Source organism: Salvelinus alpinus, chromosome 20, assembly GCF_045679555.1.
Source record: "Salvelinus alpinus chromosome 20, SLU_Salpinus.1, whole genome shotgun sequence".
Classification (NCBI taxonomy): domain Eukaryota; kingdom Metazoa; phylum Chordata; class Actinopteri; order Salmoniformes; family Salmonidae; genus Salvelinus; species Salvelinus alpinus.
In genome coordinates, this window is record NC_092105.1 from 24,977,404 (window position 1) to 24,996,821 (window position 19,418).

Here is a 19,418-nt window from a genome sequence, read left to right on the forward strand (position 1 = left end):
TGTTGACGCATATTCCACGGTAGTTATTGGGGTCAAATTGTTGTTGTTGTTTTTTTTTTTTTTTTAAATTTTATCCCCTTTTCTCCCCAATTTTCGTGGTATCCAATCGCTAGTAATTACTATCTTGTCTCATCGCTACAACTCCCGTACGGGCTCGGGAGAGACGAAGGTCGAAAGTCATGCGTCCTCCGAAGCACAACCCAACCAAGCCGCACTGCTTCTTAACACAGCGCGCCTCCAACCCGGAAGCCAGCCGCACCAATGTGTCGGAGGAAACACCGTGCACCCGCCCCCCTCGGTTAGCGCGCACTGCGCCCGGCCCCCCACAGGAGTCGCTGGAGCGCGATGAGACAAGGATATCCCTACCGGCCAAACCCTCCCTAGCCCGGACGACGCTAAGCCAATTGTGCGTCGCCCCACGGACCTCCCGGTCGCGGCCGGCTGCGACAGAGCCTGGGCGCGAACCCAGACTCTGGTGGCGCAGCATAGCACTGCTATGCAGTGCTCTAGACCACTGCGCCACCCGGGAGGCCTTTGGGGTCAAATTTGTCTCCACTTTTGTGGATTGGGGTGATCAGTCCTTGGTTCCAAATATTGGGGAAGATGCCAGAGCTAAGGACGATGTTAAAGAGTTTTAATATAGCCAATTGGAATTTGTTGTCTGTATATTTGATCATTTCATTAAGGATACCATCAACACCACAGGCCTTTTTGGGTTGGAGGGTTTTTATTTTGTCCTGTAACTCATTCAAGGTAATTGGAGAATCCAGTGGGTTCTGGTAGTCTTTAATAGTTGATTCTAGGATTTGTATTTGATCATGTATATGTTTTTGCTCTTTATTCTTTGTTATAGAGCCAAAAAGATTGGAGAAGTGGTTTACCCATACATCTCCATTTTGGATAGATAATTCTTCGTGTTGTTGTTTGTTTAGTGTTTTCCAATTTTCCCAGAATTGGTTAGAGCCTATGGATTCTTCAATTACATTGAGCTGATTTCTGACGTGCTGTTCCTTCTTTTTCCGTAGTGTATTTCTGTATTGTTTTAGTGATTCACCATAGTGAAGGCGTAGACTCAGGTTTTCCGGGTCTCTATGTTTTTGATTGGACAGGTTTCTCAATTTATTTCTTAGATTTTTGCATTCTTTATCAAACCATTCGTCATTGTTGTTCATTTTCTTCGGTTTTCTATTTGAGATTTTTAGATTTGATAGGGAAGCTGAGAGGTCAAATATACTGTTAAGATTTTCTACTGCCAAGTTTACACCTTCACTATTGCAGTGGAACGTTTTACCCAGGAAGTTGTCTAAAAGGGATTGAATTTGCTGTTGCCTAATTGTTTTTTGGTAGGTTTCCAAACTGCATTCCTTCCATCTATAGCATTTCTTAATGTTACTCAGTTCCTTTGGCTTTGATGCCTCATGATTGAGTATTGCTCTGTTCAAGTAGACTGTGATTTTGCTGTGGTCTGATAGGGGTGTCAGTGGGCTGACTGTGAACGCTCTGAGAGACTCTGGGTTGAGGTCAGTGATAAAGTAGTCTACAGTGCTACTGCCAAGAGATGAGCTATAGGTGTACCTACCATAGGAGTCCCCTCGAAGCCTACCATTGACTATGTACATACCCAGCGTGCGACAGAGCTGCAGGAGTTGTGACCCGTTTTTGTTGGTTATGTTGTCATAGTTGTGCCTAGGTGGGCATATGGGGGAGGGAATGCTGTCACCTCCAGGTAGGTGTTTGTCCCCCTGTGTGCTGAGGGTGTCAGGTTCCTGTCCAGTTCTGGCATTTAGGTCGCCACAGACTAATACATGTCCCTGGGCCTGGAAATGATTGATTTCCCCCTCCAGGATGGAGAAGCTGTCTTCATTAAAGTATGGGGATTCTAGTGGGGGGATATAGGTAGCACACAGGAGGACATTTTTCTCTGTTAAGATAATTTCCTTTTGAATTTCTAGCCAAATGTAAAATGTTCCTGTTTTGATTAATTTAATGGAGTGAGTTAGGTCTGCTCTATACCAAATTAGCATTCCCCCGGAGTCCCTTCCCTGTTTCACACCTGGTAGTTTGGTGGATGGGACTACCAGCTCTCTGTAACCTAGAGGGCAACCAGTGGGTCCGTCTCCTCTATACCATGTTTCTTGCAGGATGACAATGTCTGCATTACCGAGTTCTTTGGTGAAGTCCGGGTTCCTGCTCTTTAGGCCAAAGGCAGATGACCTCAGGCCTTGGATATTCCAGGATGATATAGTGAAGGCTTTTTGTTCCATAAAGTGTCCAAAGTTGTTGGTCGGGTTTGGCCTCAGGCCAGTAAGTGTGAGCAGAGCCTGCTGAGCATCTGGTACATGCCGTTGGCTTGGGCGAGTGTAAGAGTGGGGGTTGGGCCTGTTTGCCCGCTCACTACCTGGGCGTATGTGTGACTTCCATGTTGATGCCCTCTTTGCGGGGGTGGGGTGCATGGGGTGGGCAGGAGTGGCATGGGTCTGATCTGAGGGGGCCTAAATTGGGTGTGGGCATGGTTGATGTGGGGGGGGGTGTGTAGGTCCAGGGGGAGGTCTTGGAGGATGTCTCGCTGGTCTGGGTGGGGTGTCTATTGATCTGTTGCTCCTGTGTGAAGTGTTGGGGCTTCGTTTGAGAGCGATGTCCTTTAGAGTCCGGGCAAAGGTGGGCACTGCTGCCTTGTAGAGGTGGACCTGGTCATAGAGGCTGTTCAAGTCCAGGGTGGAGTGGTGTGCCAGAAAAACATTTGGTTTTGAGGCACAGTCACGGGAAATGCTTGCGTTTACCCGCTGTATTGTAGCAGGGTGGAAGTCTTTTCGTGGTAGCAAGGTGGAGATAACCACTTGTGCGTTGGGGAAAGTAGAAGAAGCTTTTTCAATCACTCCCTTCAGTGCTGTGGCCACCCTTTCCTGCTGTGCTCTCAGGTCGTTTGTGCCTGTGTGTATTATTATGTGGCTAGGTGAGCCTAGTTTGTCCTCAGACAGAAGGTCTAGGGCGCGCTGGGTGTTTGGACACCAGAGTTTAGACACACTGTGTTTGGGAAAAAGTTTTTTTTCTTCTATATATTTCCCATTTGAGTCCATAAGAAGGACAATCTGTGTCTTGTGTTTGTCCTCAGTGGGTGTGGGGGGGTTGTCAGGAGGGCTATCAGGGTGGCTGACAGGGGGGGTGCTCAGAGGGGGTGAGAGCTGCTGGGCTTGGGGTTTTTCTTTTGTCTGTTCTGTTGTGGTGTCGTTTCTATGGTCAGGGTCTGGTGTGGACTGTTCTGCTGTGGTGTCGAGACTTTTGTCGGGTGCTGAGGTGGGCTGTTCTGCTGGCGTCTCTGTGGGGATGGCCACCTCCCTAGTGGGTTGTTCTCTGTCACATGCCATCCCCCTCAACCTCTCCTCCAGCAGTCTGATCCTCTCCTCCATCCCCCTCTCCCTCTCCTCCTGTAGTCTGATCCTCTCCTCTAGTGCTCTGTTCTTCTCCTGCTCCTGCTCTTTCTCCTGTTGATGTTGTCTCACCACTGTCCATAGTGCAGATATGTCTTTCTCCACCTCCAGCTCTCCAGGTCTGGTTAAGGGGGTGTTGTTGTGCTGGACTGTTGTCTGGGTCTGTGCTGACTGGAGTGTGATCACCTGCTGTTCCAGCTCCACCTGCCTTACCTCCAGCTGGGTGAATTTATCCTTCATTTCAATGAGGGAGAAGTACTCTGTACTGGGAGGTTGACTGTCTGCTGAGGGTTGCTCGTCTGTGGGGTTATATGATGAAGAGGTTTGGTCTGACCCACTTGGGGTGGGGGTATCTTTATCAAGGGAGAGCTTCTCCTGCTGGGCTAATTCTTTGATTAGGTGAAAGTCCAGCTGAAACTGTTTGTGGTTGCCCTGTACCAATACTGTTCCAGACTTATAGAGATTAATATTAGCTGACTCAGAGTCCTCGTTGTCAAGTATCCTGAGTTTCCACCCCTCGCTATCTCTCTCTCTCTGTCTCTGTCTCTCTCTCTGTCTCTCTCTCTCTGTCTCTCTGTCTCTCTCTGTCTCTCTCAATTCAATTCAATTCAAGGGGCTTTATTGGCATGGGAAACATGTGTTAACATTGCCAAAGCAAGTGAGGTAGATAATATACAAAAGTGAAATAAACAATAAAAATTAACAGTAAACATTACACATACAGAAGTTTCAAAGCAATAAAGACATTACAAATGTCATATTATATATATACAGTGTTGTAGCAATGTATAAATGGTTAAAGCACACAAGTTAAAATAAATAAACATAAATATGGGTTGTATTTACAATGGTGTTTGTTCTTCACTGGTTGCCCTTTTCTTGTGGCAACAGGTCACAAATCTTGCTGCTGTGATGGCACACTGTGGAATTTCACCCAGTAGATATGGGAGTTTATCAAAATTGGATTTGTTTTCGAATTCTTTGTGGATCTGTGTGATCTGAGGGAAATATGTGTCTCTAATATGGTCATACATTGGGCAGGAGGTTAGGAAGTGCAGCTCAGTTTCCACCTCATTTTGTGGGCAGTGAGCACATAGCCTGTCTTCTCTTGAGAGCCATGTCTGCCTACGGCGGCCTTTCTCAATAGCAAGGCTATGCTCACTGAGTCTGTACATAGTCAAAGCTTTCCTTAAGTTTGGGTCAGTCACAGTGGTCAGGTATTCTGCCACTGTGTACTCTCTGTTTAGGGCCAAATAGCATTCTAGTTTGCTCTGTTTGTTTGTTAATTCTTTCCAATGTGTCAAGTAATTATCTTTTTGTTTTCTCATGATTTGGTTGGGTCTAATTGTGCTGTTGTCCTGGGGCTCTGTGGGGTGTGTTTGTGAACAGAGCCCCAGGACCAGCTTGCTTAGGGGACTCTTCTCCAGGTTCATCTCTCTGTAGGTGATTGCTTTGTTATGGAAGGTTTGGGAATCGCTTCCTTTTAGGTGGTTGTAGAATTTAACGGCTCTCTCTCTCTGTCTCTCTCTCTCTGTCTCTCTCTCTCTGTCTCTCTCTCTCTCTGTCTCTCTCTCTCTCTCTCTCTCTCTCAATTCAATTCAATTCAATTGACTTTATTGACATGGCAAGTTATTATTACTTACATTGTCAAAGTATACATATCGAAAAATTTAAATAAAATATATATGTATATATATACACAAAATATATATATATTTATATATAAATAAATGGTGGGACTAACAGTAATAATAATAGTAGTAGTGGACATGGGATTACCATTAATAACAGCTACAACAACAATATTAATCAGAACAACAATACATTAAAGCAACAGTAGTAGACCAGTGTCAACATGACTGAGAAGACACATGACCTGGTACGAAAGACAAAACAAAACTAAGCTAAATGGGAAATATTATCAACATTTCTTTGCATTTTTCACTGGCTGTCCCTCAGTCTGTGGCAGGAGGACACATATTTGGCTGCCAAAACTGCACATTTTGGCTTTTCACCCAACAAATATTTGAATTTTTCTTCATCTTTTATAGTTTCAAATTCTTTGTATTGAATTATAATTTTGGGAAAGAAATATGCTCTTAGGTCTGAGTATTTGTCACAGTGTAGTAGGAAATGCACTTCTGTCTCTACCTCTCCCCTGGAGCAGAGTGAGCACAGCCTGTCCTCCCTGGGCAGCCAGGTTTGTCTGTGACGACCGGTCTCTATAGCCAGACTGTGCTCACTGAGTCTGTACCTAGTCAATGTTTTCCTCAGTTTTCTATCAGTCACAGTGGTCAGATAGTCTGCCACCATGTACTGTCTGTTTAGAGCCAAATAGCATTGAAGTTTACTTTGATTTTTTGTGGTGTCTTTCCAATAGGTTATATATTTTTCTTTTTGTTTTGTGATGATTTGGTTGGGCCAGATTTTCTGAGGGCTGTCCCGAGGCTCTATGGGGTTGGTTTGGGTTGGTGAACTGAGCCTCAGAACCAGCTGGCTGAGGGGACTCTTCTCTGGTTTCATCTCTTGACATTGTAGAGCTGTGTGATGGAATGTTTTAGGGTCACTTGTTTTTAGATGGTTGTAAAATTTGATGGCTCTTTTTTCTATTCGAATGAGGAGGGGATATTGGCCCAATTCTGCCCTACATGCGTTATTTGGAGTTTTTCTTTGTACTTGCAATACAGTCTTGCAAAACTCTGCATGCAATACTTCAATTGGATGTTTGTCCCATTTAGTAAATTCATTATTAGAGAGTGGACCCCATACTTCACTGCCATATAGAGCAATTGGTTCTATAACTGATTGAAAAATTTTGAGCCAGATTCTAATTGGAATTTCAATTTTGATGTTCCTTTTAATGGCATAGAATGCTCTTCTTGCTTTGTCTCTCAGCTCATTCACAGCCATGTGAAAGCTACCTGTGTTGCTGATATTTAGTCCTAGATATGTGTAGTTTTTGGTGTGTTCTAATAGAACTGTGTCCAAATAGAATTTATATTTGTCATCCTTATTTCCGGACCTTTTTTGGAATATCATTATATTTGTTTTTTTTAGGTTAACGGTCAGAGCCCAAGTCTGACAGAACCTGTGAAGATGATCTAGGTGTTGCTGTAACCCCTCTTTAGTGGGAGACAGCAGCACCAGGTCATCTGCGTACAGCAGACACTTGATTTCAGTGTTGTGTAGGGTGATACCAGGTGCTGTCGATTCTTCTAATGTTTTTGCCAATTCATTCATGTAGATGTTAAATAATGTTGGACTTATTGGGCAGCCCTGTTTCACTCCCCGCCCCTGAGAGAAGAAGTCTGTTTGCTTGTTGCCAATTTTAACCGCACATTTGTTTTTAGTGTACATTGATTTAATAAAATCATATGTTTTCCCTCCAATACCACTTTCTATTAGTTTATAAAAAAGACCTTCGTGCCAAATTGAATCAAATGCTTTCTTGAAATCTACAAAACACGAGTAGATTTTGCCTTTGTTTTGGTTAACTTGTTTATCAATTAGAGTGTGGAGGGTGTAAATGTGGTCTGTTGTACGATAATTTTTTAGAAATCCAATCTGGCTTCTGCTCAGGACGTTGTGTTCGTCAAGGAAATGATGTAGTCTGCTATTTATAATACTGCAGAGAATTTTCCCCAAGTTGCTGTTAACGCATATTCCTCTGTAATTATTTGGGTCAAATTTGTCTCCATTTTTATAGATTGGTGTGATCAGTCCCTGGTTCCAAATATCGGGGAAAATACCTGCAGTGAGGATAATGTTGAAGAGTTTGAGTATAGCCAATTTGAATTTGTGGTCTGTATATTTGATCATTTCATTTAAAATCCCATCAGCACCACAGGCCTTTTTGGGTTGGAGATTGCATATTTTTTCCAATAATTCTTCTTCTGTAATTGGGGTATCCACAGGATTCTGATAGTCTTTGATTGCTAATTCAAGGATTTGTAATTTTTCTTGTATATCTTTTTGTTCTGGGCTCTTTGTTATATTGCTGTAGAGGTTTGCAAAGTGATTTCTCCACATATCCCCATTTTGGATAGCCAACTCCTCATGATGAGGTTTGTTTAATTTATTCCAATTCTCCCAGAAGTGGTTTGATTCTATGGATTCCTCAATTCCATCCAGCTGATTTCTAATGTGCTGTTCCTTTTTTGTTCTTAGGGTGCGTTTGTATTGCTTCAGTGTTTCCCCATATTGAAGGCGTATATTTTTGTTGTCTGGTTCTCTGTGTTTTTGATTAGATATATTTCTCAATGACTTTCTTAGATTTTTGCAATCATTATCAAACCATTTTTCATTATCTGTTATTTTTGGTTTGCTCTTATGCTTCTTTAGATTAGCCAAGGAGGCTAATTTGTCAAATATAAAGTTTATGTTCCTAACGGCCAAATTTACACCTTCATTGCTGAAGGAGAATGTTAAGGCTAAAAAGTTGTCCAGGAGAGATTGTATTTTTTGGCTACTAATTGCTTTTTGGTAGATGTCTGTACTGTTTGCACTCCATCTATAGGCTTGTTTAGTACCATGTAATTTATTGGGCCATGATGCTTCATGGTTGGGTTCTGCTCTTCTCAGATACACTGTGATTTTACTGTGGTCTGAGAGAGGTGTTAGTGGGCTGACTGTGAAGGCTCTGAGAGACTCTGGGTTTAGGTCGGTGAGGAAGTAGTCTACAGTGCTGCTGCCAAGGGATGAGCTGTAGGTGTACCTACCAAAAGAGTCTCCTCTCAGCCTGCCATTGACTATGTACAGACCCAGTGTTCGACAGAGCCTCAGGAGCTGTAATCCATTTTTGTTTTTCACTTTGTCATAGTTGTTTCTGTGGGGGTATGTGGGGAGGGAAAGGTTATTGCTTCCTGGTAGGTGTTTATCCCCATGACTGTTAATAGTGTCTTGTTCTTCTGCTATTCTAGCATTCAGGTCTCCACAGACCAGTACGTTGCCTTGGGCCTGAAAGTGACTAATCTCTCCCTCTAGAATGGAGAAGCTCTCTTCGTTGAAGTAGGGTGACTCTGAGGGGGGAATGTATGTGGCACAGAGGAAGACGTTTTTATCTGTCAAGATAGCCTCCTTGTTGATTTTTAACCAGATAAAGAATTCTCCTGTTTTGATCAATTCGATTGAATTAATTAGTTCAGATTTATACCATATTAGCATTCCCCCTGAGTCTCTGCCCTGTTTGATTCCTTTTAATTTAGTGGATGGTATGATTATCTCCCTATAACCTAGTGGACAGCCAGTGGAAACATCACCTCTGCACCATGTTTCCTGTAGTACTAAAATATCAACATCATCAATTTCTTTCAGGAAGTCTGGGTTTCTGCTCTTTAGCCCAAAAGCAGAGGACTTCAATCCTTGTATATTCCAACATGCAACGTAAAAAGACTTCATAACTTTTTTTTTTTTCTCTTTTCTTTACCTTTCAAAATGAGACAAACACTCACAATCCAAGAAGAACCATTAAAATAGGATTTTTCAATTAAAGTAAACTCTTATTTTGCAAATGTGATTTGTTTATCATTTAAGATAGAATTTGTGTCATGCCACTTGGGTGGATGTAGTGTGAGAATGGTGGAGTTCTTGTGCTCATCTTACCATGACCCTCGGCCCATCACATGTGAGCATAGTAGACTCAGCATTTGTTTAATGTCACTCATTTGGTTGGTGGGGGCTGGGCCAGTTGCTCCTCTCACAGCCTGTGCATAGCTCTGCCTGCTGGGCTGTGGCTCCTCCAGGTGTGGGTCTGCGGTGGGGAGGAGGGGGGTGGTAGGCCTCATCTGGGTGGCTCTGAAGCTGGGCTGGGGTGGTCTGTGCTGCGCTGGCTGTGGTGGGCATTGAGGTTGGTGGTGCTGTGGTCGTGGCTGGGGGGTCCAGGGTGCTGGTCCGGGATGTTGTCTTGGTGATCTCGGCGGGGTGGAGATTGCTCCGCTGTTCCTGGGTGGAGAGGTCGGGCTGCGGTTTAGAGCGACGTCCTTGAGAGTCTTGGCAAGGATGGGGACTGTCTCCCTGTACAGGTGAACATGGTCATAGAGACAGTCCAGATCGAGGGTGGGATGGTGGGCCAGGTGTACATTGGGTCGCAGGGCACAGTCCCGGGATAGGCTGGCATTTATTCTTTGGATTGTGGCAGGGTGGAAGTCCCTCCTCTGTAGAAGGGTTGACACTATGATTCTTGAGTTGGGGAAGATTGCGGAGGCCTTCTCAATCACTCCCCGTAGTGAAGTCGCCACCCTCTCCTGCTGAGCACGCAGGTCGTTGCTTCCGGTATGTATGATTATGTGGCTTGGCGACCCGAGATGGTTCTTATCAAGCAGCTCCATGGCACTTTGCGTTGTTGGGCACCACACCTTTCTCGTTTTGTGTCTAGGGAAAAGTTTCTTCTCCTGAACATACTTCCCATTTGAGTCCATTAACAGGACGATGTCAGCCAGTGTTTCTTCTGGACTGGGGGGGGCAGAGGGGGGGCTGGTGGGTGTTGGAGCTGGGGTGTGGCTGGTCTGTGTGGGTGCCACTGTCAGTGGGAGGCTGTTCTGTGGGTTGGGGAGGAGGGGTGCAGCAGCCAGGGCTGGGGAAGTCTGGCTGGTTGAGCTGGGCTCCTCTGCTGTGTGAGGGCAGGTCATAGGGTGGTGATCTATCTGCTCCTGCAGCCTGTCCTCTGCTCTCTTTCTCTCCTGCAGCTCCTCTCTTAGTGCGGTCAGCTCCTTATTGCTGCTCTGCCTGTCTTTTTGGAGCTCTCTCACCTCCTTTGTTAGATCAGCCAGCTCTCTCTTGAGTCCGTCTCTCTCTTGCTGAACCTCTTTCAGCTGTGTTGCAAGGCTGCTGTCCTGCTCTGTCCTCACCTTGGTTAGGAGCTCCTCTAAGGTGTGGTTGTCTGGTTGCTGTTTGCTCACGCTCTCCCTGAGCAGGACCACCTCCCCCTCCAGTTTGGTGAACTCATCCCTCATGGCAGCCATGGTGGTGAGGAGGGCCTGAGCCTGCTCTGCACTGAGGGGGTCGCTCTCCTCCTGGGGCGTGTCCTCCACTATGGTGGAAAGAGAGGTGCTGGATGTGCCTTTTTGGGTGGGGAGGGTAGGGGTGAGGGTGGAGTTTGTGTTGTGGGAGGGCATGTCACTGGTGGTGTCCTTCTCTCTCTCCGCTCTCTCCTTAATGGTCTGAAAGTCTGTTTCAAACAGCCTGATGTTACCTTGCACCATGACAGTCCCAGTCTTGTAGAGGTTGATTGTTATCATGGTGCTGTCAGGGTCGTCTGTCTCTTTGATTTTCAGCTTCCACCCATTACAGATTCCCTCTTTCTTTATGCATGGGTAGTGAGAGCAGACTGCTGAGCGCCATGCATTTGGCTGGTCAGTGAGGAAGATGAGATTACTCACGTCACCGTTTTTGTAGAGGTCTGCAAAAAGGGTTTCTGGCCTCTTCTCTAGTAGTTTCTGTTTGAAAGCTTTCCTCATTGTGTCATTTTTGACCTTTTTTGGGTAGAGAATGGATTCTGCGCTGAGGGGGAGTGGGGACATGGTGTCTGTGCGCTCTGCTACTACCGCTACTGCTGCGCTGTTCTGCTGCCCTGTTGCCATGGCAACCAATTTGTTCGTCTGCTGTTCGCGCTACTTTCAAAAAACAGCAAATATAGTGAAAAATCCTCACACAAAAGACTGAAGATATGTTTACAGTTAGTCCGTGCTCCTTTTTGTTTTACTCACTCAGTTTGGTCGTTTGATGTAGTTGTATTAACTGACCTTGCTAGGTTTGTTCTAGCTCGTTTCTTATGGCTAGCTTGTTAGTCTGCTGGCTGGGTCTTTGTTGTGTAGCTAGCTAGCTAGACTCAAAACTTCTTAACTTGAGGCGCCAAGTTACTTTTTTTTCTATTCTGAATGTATAGAGTTGTTGTTCATCACTTCTTGTCTGGAATTCTTCTTCGATTAGAGTGTTTATCTCATTCTAAAAACCAAAAAAATCAAATATATCAGGAGCTCATGTTGAGCATGACTCTATATATCTCTCTCTCTCTCTCTCTCTCTCTCTCTCTCTCTCTCTCTCTCTCTCTCTCTCTCTCTCTCTCTCTCTGTCTCTCTCTCTCTGTGTCTCTCTGTGTCTCTCTCTCTCTCTCTCTCTCTCTCTCTCTCTCTCTCTCTCTCTCTCTCTCTCTCTCTCTCTCTCTCTCTCTCTCTCTCTCTCTGTCTCTCTCTCTCTCTCTGTCTCTCTATCTCTCTCTCTCTGTCTATCTCTCTCTGTGAGGGTGTGTGAATGTGTCTGGTAGATGTAATCTATTGTTCTATTACACATGGGACACTGGCGTCCACAGACAGACAGTCAGTCCTTCAGGTCATTCTGGGTAATATCCATCAGTATTGTAGTACTTGTGACCAGTCTCCAGACCACATATTGAGTCTATCATCTCCCATTCAGTAAGCACATAAAACCACTTTTCCAGTCCAAATGTCCAGACTCCTTTTATGACACATTAATTAATGTCTTATAGCCTATTGAAACCTTGGCTTCCTACATTACATTTTTAGCATTAATATCCTCAAACTTTGTTGCGCTTGTCAGAATGTCCTTCATTTGCTGGTAGGTAAGAAAGTTACGCTCACGGACACGGAAACATATTTGTAGTTTTGTTGATCTATTATAGACCTGTTTTGGTTAGTGATCATTTGTAGTGTCTCTCTATTTGCCCTCAGCGTGGACTCTTTTCACCTTCTGAATGTGTAAAGGATCCATATGTTGTTCTGAAATATGAACTCAGAAATACAGGACATTTTGAACTCTTATTATGGGGGTGAATTTTTCTGGTCTTGGTCTTGACTCGGTCAAGATGGTCTGGAATACAACACTGATATCCCCTCCGTTATTTCATAACCAGACACAGACTGGCTGGCTTTTATGTGACAAGCACACTACTGTAGCAGGCTGGTTTACCTCTAGTATTGCTTTCATCTCTAGACTCTCATCTCACTTTTACATTGGAAAAAGATAGAGCCTGGAGTCTTCTTTGTTTATTTGCATAATTTGTGTAATCACAATCTGTTTTTCTTCCCCTTTGTCTTCCTTCTCTCTTACACAGTCTGTCCCTCTCACTGTCCGTTTTCTACTTCTCTCTCTCCCACACTCCCTCTCTCACACACACACATCCACCCACAGTGAGTGGAGATTTATAAGGCATAGGGCTTACCAGTGGGGTACCTTGGCCTTGAGTAAATCCCATCACATTTAGAGAAAATTATAAGAGTCTTGGAAAATAACGTGTGGATTAATGGGCTAGGCTGCTACCAGGAGCGTGGCTCTGTCCCATAACTGTCTGATTTACTATATTAGTATCTCCATTAGGACACAGAGGATCACTACAGCTCATACTGACACACACAGATACACGCTGTAAGAAACTGAGAACTGGAGAACATGACAGGCCTTTTATACCATGGAGAATCCTGGGAATATCACACAGTCAAGACTTTTTATTCTACTTTCATTTGACATATCAAAGTTCCATTGGAGACATGCAGCTTTGCATCTGTGTATTGTCAACGTGGTGATGTATTTTGAAGGAGAGATGTCTGGATTTGATGAGATTATCTCTCTGCAGTACTGTGTGTGGTTTAGGAGAAGAGGTTGGGGACAGGGAGACTCAAAACCACACACACACACTCTTCCATATTCTCCCTCCCGTCCCCGTTCTTATAAACAGTTAACCTAGCGTGTCTTCCCTGAGCCCAGGCAGTATGGCCGCCCCGCCAGGTATCCCAGAGGGCTGTGCGTCAGGGAGGTGGGAGCCCCCCACCAGGTGACTTGGTCACGCCTAGCGGAACACAGGAAGCCGCTGGGAGGAAGGGGCGGGACCAGCTGTCAGTCGCCGCGGCAGCAGAGTGTGATTGACGCGTTGGGGGAGTCACGGTGGAGAGGAAGTGGAAAGTTAATTGAATGTTGGGAGAAGTGAAATGAGAGACTAAACCCAGGAGAGAGAAAGACAGAGGGATGATATACATGTCTGGAGAGGTGAGAGAGAGAGAGTGAGTGAGTGAGTGAGTGAGTGAGTGAGTGAGTGAGTGAGTGAGTGAGTGAGTGAGTGAGTGAGTGAGTGAGTGAGTGAGTGAGTGAGTGAGTGAGTGAGTGAGTGAGTGAGTGAGTGAGTGAGTGAGAGAGAGAGAGAGAGAGAGAGAGAGAGAGAGAGAGAGAGAGAGAGAGAGAGAGAGAGAGAGAGAGAGAGAGAGAGAGAGAGAGAGAGAGAGAGATGGAAAGGAGAAAGAGGAGTAGGCAGGAAATGAAAGAGTGTGTGGGTGGGAAAAGTGGGTTGGAGAGGAGAAGACAGAGAGGTATACAGGCAGTGAGGAGGAGAGAGACAGAAGACTTGGGAAAGGAGGAGACAGGTGGAGGAGTGGCTAGAGGGCCAGAGGAAGGAGGAGAGAGACAGAAGACTTGGGAAAGGAGGAGACAGGTGGAGGAGTGGCTAGAGGGCCAGAGGAAGGAGGAGAGAGACAGAAGACTTGGGAAAGGAGGAGACAGGTGGAGGAGTGGCTAGAGGGCCAGAGGAAGGAGGAGAGAGACAGAAGACTTGGGAAAGGAGGAGACAGGTGGAGGAGTGGCTAGAGGGCCAGAGGAAGGAGGAGAGAGACAGAAGACTTGGGAAAGGAGGAGACAGGCGGAGGAGTGGCTAGAGGGCCAGAGGAAGGAGGAGAGAGACAGAAGACTTGGGAAAGGAGGAGACAGGCGGAGGAGTGGCTAGAGGGCCAGAGGAAGGAGGAGAGAGACAGAAGACTTGGGAAAGGAGGAGACAGGTGGAGGAGTGGCTAGAGGGCCAGAGGAAGGAGGAGAGAGACAGAAGACTTGGGAAAGGAGGAGACAGGTGGAGGAGTGGCTAGAGGGCCAGAGGAAGGAGGAGAGAGACAGAAGACTTGGGAAAGGAGGAGACAGGTGGAGGAGTGGCTAGAGGGCCAGAGGAAGGAGGAAGAGGAGAACATGCCCTAGAAAGAGGGGAGTTTTTTTAATCAGGGGAAGCAGCTGGCTAATCGTGTGTGTCACCAAAGCAATCAGGGACAGGCAGAGAGAGAGAGAGAGTGTGCGCCTCTTCAGCAGACTCTCTAGTAGGAATATATATTAGTATCGCTGAAGGAACTTCACTTTAATCGTGTCCTCTCCCAGTTAAAGAGGAGATAACATTTTCTGATCATGCCTGTTGATATCAAAACCTCCTCCCCTTCCTCTCCTCATCTCCCCTTTCTCCTTTCCTCCCCTTTCTCTCCTCCCCTCCCCTCTCCTCCTCTCCTCTTCTCATCTCCCCTTCTCCCCTCTCCTCCCCTTTCTCTCCTCCTCTTCTCCTCTTCCTCCTCTCCTCCCCTTATCTTCTCTCCTCTCCTCCCCTTATCTTCTCTCCTCCCCTTATCTGCTCTTATCTCCCCCCATTATCTTCTGTCCTCTCCTCCCCTTATCTTATCTCCTCCCCTTATCTTCTGTCCTCTCCTCCCCTTACCTTGACTCCTCTCCTCCCCTTATCTTCTTTTATCTCCTCCCCTTATCTTCTGTCCTCTCCTCCCCTTATCTTCTCTCCTCTCCTCCCCTTATCTTCTCTCCTCTCCTCCCCTTATCTTCTCTTATCTCCTCCCCTTATCTTCTCTCCTCTCCTTCCCTTGTCTTCTCTCCTCTCCTCCCCTTCTCTCCTCTCCTCTCCCCCCTTATCTTCTGTCCTCTCCTCCCCTTATCGTCTCTCCTCTCCTCCCCTTATCTTCTCTCCTCTCCTCCCCTTCTCTCCTCTCCTCCCCTTATTTTATCTCCTTTCCTCCCCTTATCTTCTCTCCTTTCTTCCCCTTATCTTCTCTCCTCTCCTCCCCTTCTCTCCTCTTCTCCCCTTATCTTCTCTTCTCTTCTCTCCTCCCATTATCTTCTCTTATCTCCTCCCCTTATCTTCTGTCCTCTCCTCCCCTTATCTTCTCTCCTCATCTCCTCTCCTCCCCTTATCTTCTCTTATCTCCTCCCCTTATCTTCTGTCCTCTCCTCCCCTTATCTTCTCTCCTCTCCTCCCCTTATCTTCTCTCCTCTTCTCCCCTTATCTCCTCTCCTCCCCTTATCTTCTCTTATCTCCTCCCCTTATCTTCTGTCCTCTCCTCCCCTTATCTTCTGTCCTCTCCTCCCCTTATCTTCTCTCCTCTTCTCCCCTTATCTCCTCTCCTCCCCTTATCTTCTCTTATCTCCTCCCCTTATCTTCTCTCCTCTCCTCCCCTTATCTTCTGTTCTCTCCTACCCTTATCTTCTCTCCTCCCCTTATCTTCTCTTATCTCCTCCCCTTATCTTCTGTCCTCTCCTCCCCTTATCTTCTCTCCTCTTCTCCCCGTATCTTCTGTCCTCTCCTCCCCTTATCTTCTCTCCTCCCCTTATCTTATCTTCTCTCCTCCCCTTATCTTCTCTCCTCTCCTCCCCTTATCTTCTCTCCTCCCCTTATCTTATCTTATCTCCTCCCCTTCTCTCCTCTCCTCCCCTTATCTTCTCTCCTCTCATCCCCTTATCTTCTCTCCTCTTCTCCCCTTATCTTCTCTCCTCTCCTCCCCTTATCTTCTCTCCTCCCCTTATCTTCTCTCCTCTCCTCCCCTTATCTTCTCTCCTCTCCTCCCCTTATCTTCTGTCCTCTCCTCCCCTTATCTTCTCTCCTCCCCTTATCTTATCTTATCTCCTCCCCTTATCTTCTCTTCTCTCCTCCCCTTATCTTCTCTTCTCTCCTCCCCTTATCTCCTCTCCTCTTCTTATCTTCTCTCCTCTCCTCCCCTTATCTTATCTTATCTCCTCCCCTTATCTTCTTTCCTCCCCTTATCTTATCTCCTCCCCTTATCTTCTCTCCTCCCCTTATCTTCTCTCCTCTCCTCCCCTTATCTTTTCTCCTCTCCTACCCTTATCTTCTCTCCTCTCCTCCCCTTATCTTATCTTATCTCCTCCCCTTATCTTCTCTCCTCTCCTCCCCTTATCTTCTCTCCTCTCGTCCCCTTATCTTCTGTCCTCTCCTCCCCTTATCTTCTCTCCTCTCCTCCCCTTATCTTCTGTCCTCTCCTCCCCTTCTCTTCTCTCCTCTTCTGTACTAGTAGTCCAATCTCCAATCCCTATGACAGAGTGCATGTATTAGGCCATATACAGTGTACCGGGCCCATGTAGAGTGTTTAATAAAGATGAGGGATGTGTGAGTAGATGGTGTGTACTGTGATCGCAGGCAGGTAGTGTAGTGTTGAGTAGTGTAGTGCGGTGTAGAGTAGTGTAGTGCAGCAGTGTGGCCTTGCAGGCAGAGAGAGTGGTAGTAAATACAGGCCAACTCAGCACTGTGTTATTAGCCTGTGATTTATACTGCTGTGGCTTAGAGAGTGCCCTTAGCATCACCGCCACACCACAGCCCTGTAGTCACCTTGTTTTACATTCTTCTCTTTTATTATTTCTTATTGTTGTAGCAGTCAAGAAGGAACCAGCGGCGTACACCATGTGTATCCTGTACGATTAATAAAACGTGGAACTTGAAGTTTGAAACTTCTATTACAGGTATGTGTGGTGTGTGTGCGTGCGGGACAAGGCTCCCAGGGACAGGCCTTTGTGTCGGTATGACCTTTCACGACCAGGGTCATCTCCATCATCACTGACACACACACACATTAGTCTTCTTTATAGCCCCTGTACAGGGAGATATGGAGCGACAACAGGATTGGATAAGTGTATTAATAAATGTATTCGACAGCTCGTTCTCCTTCCTGTACTGATTTATCAAAGTATTTATCCTAGTAATGCCTCTGCTTTCTCTCTCTCTCTCTCTCTCTCTCTCACTCACTAACTCTCTCAGCACATATCCATGTTTTGATGGTAGGTGTTTGTCATAGTATAGAGTGTCAGTGCATGTTATTATATTTTAGATTCACATCCTCCTAGTGTAGTTTTTCATCAGGTTAGTAAAGACCAATGACATATCATACAGTTTACATACATGTATAGTGTTTGGCCTTTAGTGTGCTTTGACTGTAAAAGGCATTCCATCTTTTCTTTACCCCTTTAGTTTGATTTAATATATTTTTTGCTTTCAACAAGCTAAGTTTTTCAGTCTTTGTTCCAATAATCTACAACTCAACACATTTTGTGACAGGCGGGAAAAAACGCATTACATCCATAATTGTTAGTCCTGTGGCTATTAAATGATAGGGAGTGTTTTATTAATTTAGCACTAATTCCTCTTGCAGTTAATGTCTCTCAAACTTAATGGGAATGAAGAACTATTAGAACTGGTTACTGAAGAGTGAAGTTTTAAAACTCAGAACAGACAACATGCACGCATGAACACAATAACAACACACCCCATTTAACACTCAAGACTGACAGCTCAGATCCATTGCTTGGGTGGAAAAACCTTCTGCATGTTTTACTAGTGTCACACATAGCAGAACTTTTATCCGCATAAAAAATATCCCAGAGATATCAATTCCGCTTGTTCGTGTGTTATTGTACAGCAGAGCAGGGCTGTAAGCGATAATGCCAGGGGTGCTGTACATTAATGGAACGCTCCTCGGACCATCAGAATGAACTATGATTACAACAGTCTGTGTTGTAATGTGCTGTATTGCTTGAAATGTGTTAGAGTAGGTCTCTATGTCTGTAATAATGTGCTGTCAGATGGGGCTTCATCGTGGTGTGTGTCTGCGTCTGGGCAGACAGGAATAACCACTGTATCTCTCTACTCTCTGTCTTCTCTCTCTCTCTCTCTCTCTCTCTCTCTCTCTCTCTCTCTCTCTCTCTCTCTCTCTCTCTCTCTCTCTCTCTCTCTCTCTCTCTCTCTCTCTCTCTCTCTCTCTCGCTCTCTCTCTCTCTCTCTCTCTCTCTCTCTCTCTCTCTCTCTCTCTCTCTCTCTCTCTCTCTCTCTCTTGTTCTCTTGTTCTCTCTCTCTCTTGTTCTCTCTCTCTCTCATTCTCTCTCGTTCTCTCTCTCTCCTACTCTCTCTTTCTTGTTCTCTCTCTCTCTCTCTCTCTCTCTCTCTCTCTCTCTCTCTCTCTCTCTCTCTCATTCTTTCTGCTCCCAGGCAACACGGGTAATTATCTCACACACACCCCTAACCTCTCTTTCTCCCTCTCTCTCATCTCTGGCCTACCACCAGCTGCACCCATAATAACAGTACTAGTTGGAGAGGAGAGGGGTAGGAGGGGGAAGAGGAGAGGGGGAGATTAAAGAGAGAAAGAAAAGGGAGAAAGAAAGGAGAAAGATGATGAAAGATTATTTTTAAGCAATTTCTCTCCGTTCTCTTGCTCAGTCTGATAACTTGTTTGGTTTTAGAATTCCATTTTGTGTAATTATTGTACCTCAGAGCTACATAACGATAAAGGTGAAATGGAGAATGAATCGGTTTTCTCTCTATTTACTGTCCATTTCTAAGTATACTGCGCCACTGTTTCTGTCTCGGGCTCTGTTTCCTCAGCCCATGTGACAAACTGTAAGAACTACACAAACTGTTCTGACGGAAATGATTTGGACACGCTATATCAAATACACAACTACACCATACTCTAACTATGAAGACAAGTACATATATTCTTTGAGAAGGTGTATTTGTTGTTAATATAAGGTGAGGGTTAGAGGTGAGGTCAGGGTCAGTGTTAAAATCACATTTGGTGAATGATCCCATTACAAACCAACTCAAGTTCAAGTTTGTTTATTCGGCATATACACGATATACAGATATATAGTGTACAAACAATTAGGAACATCTTCCTAATATTGAGTTGCACCCTCCCCTTTTGCCCTCAGAACAGCCTCTATTGGCTGGGGCATGGACAAGGTGTCGAAAGCATTTCACAGGGATGTTGACTCCAATGCTTCCCACAGTTGTCAAGTTGGCTGGATGTCCTTTGGGTGGTGGACCATTCTTGATACAAAAACCCAAACTGGTGCACCTGCACCAACTACCATACCCCTTTCAAAGGAACTAAAAGATGCTGTCTTCCCCATTCACCCTCTGAATGGCACACATACACAATCCATGTCTCA

General features: G+C 45.5%; 1 protein-coding gene across 1 annotated transcript in view; it reads left to right on the plus strand.

The window, feature by feature from the left end:
- LOC139546549 (ephrin type-A receptor 6-like) overlaps positions 1-19,418 on the plus strand; it is a 303,987-nt gene that overhangs the window by 195,392 nt on the left and 89,177 nt on the right. The gene's annotated exons all lie outside the window — the stretch shown is intronic.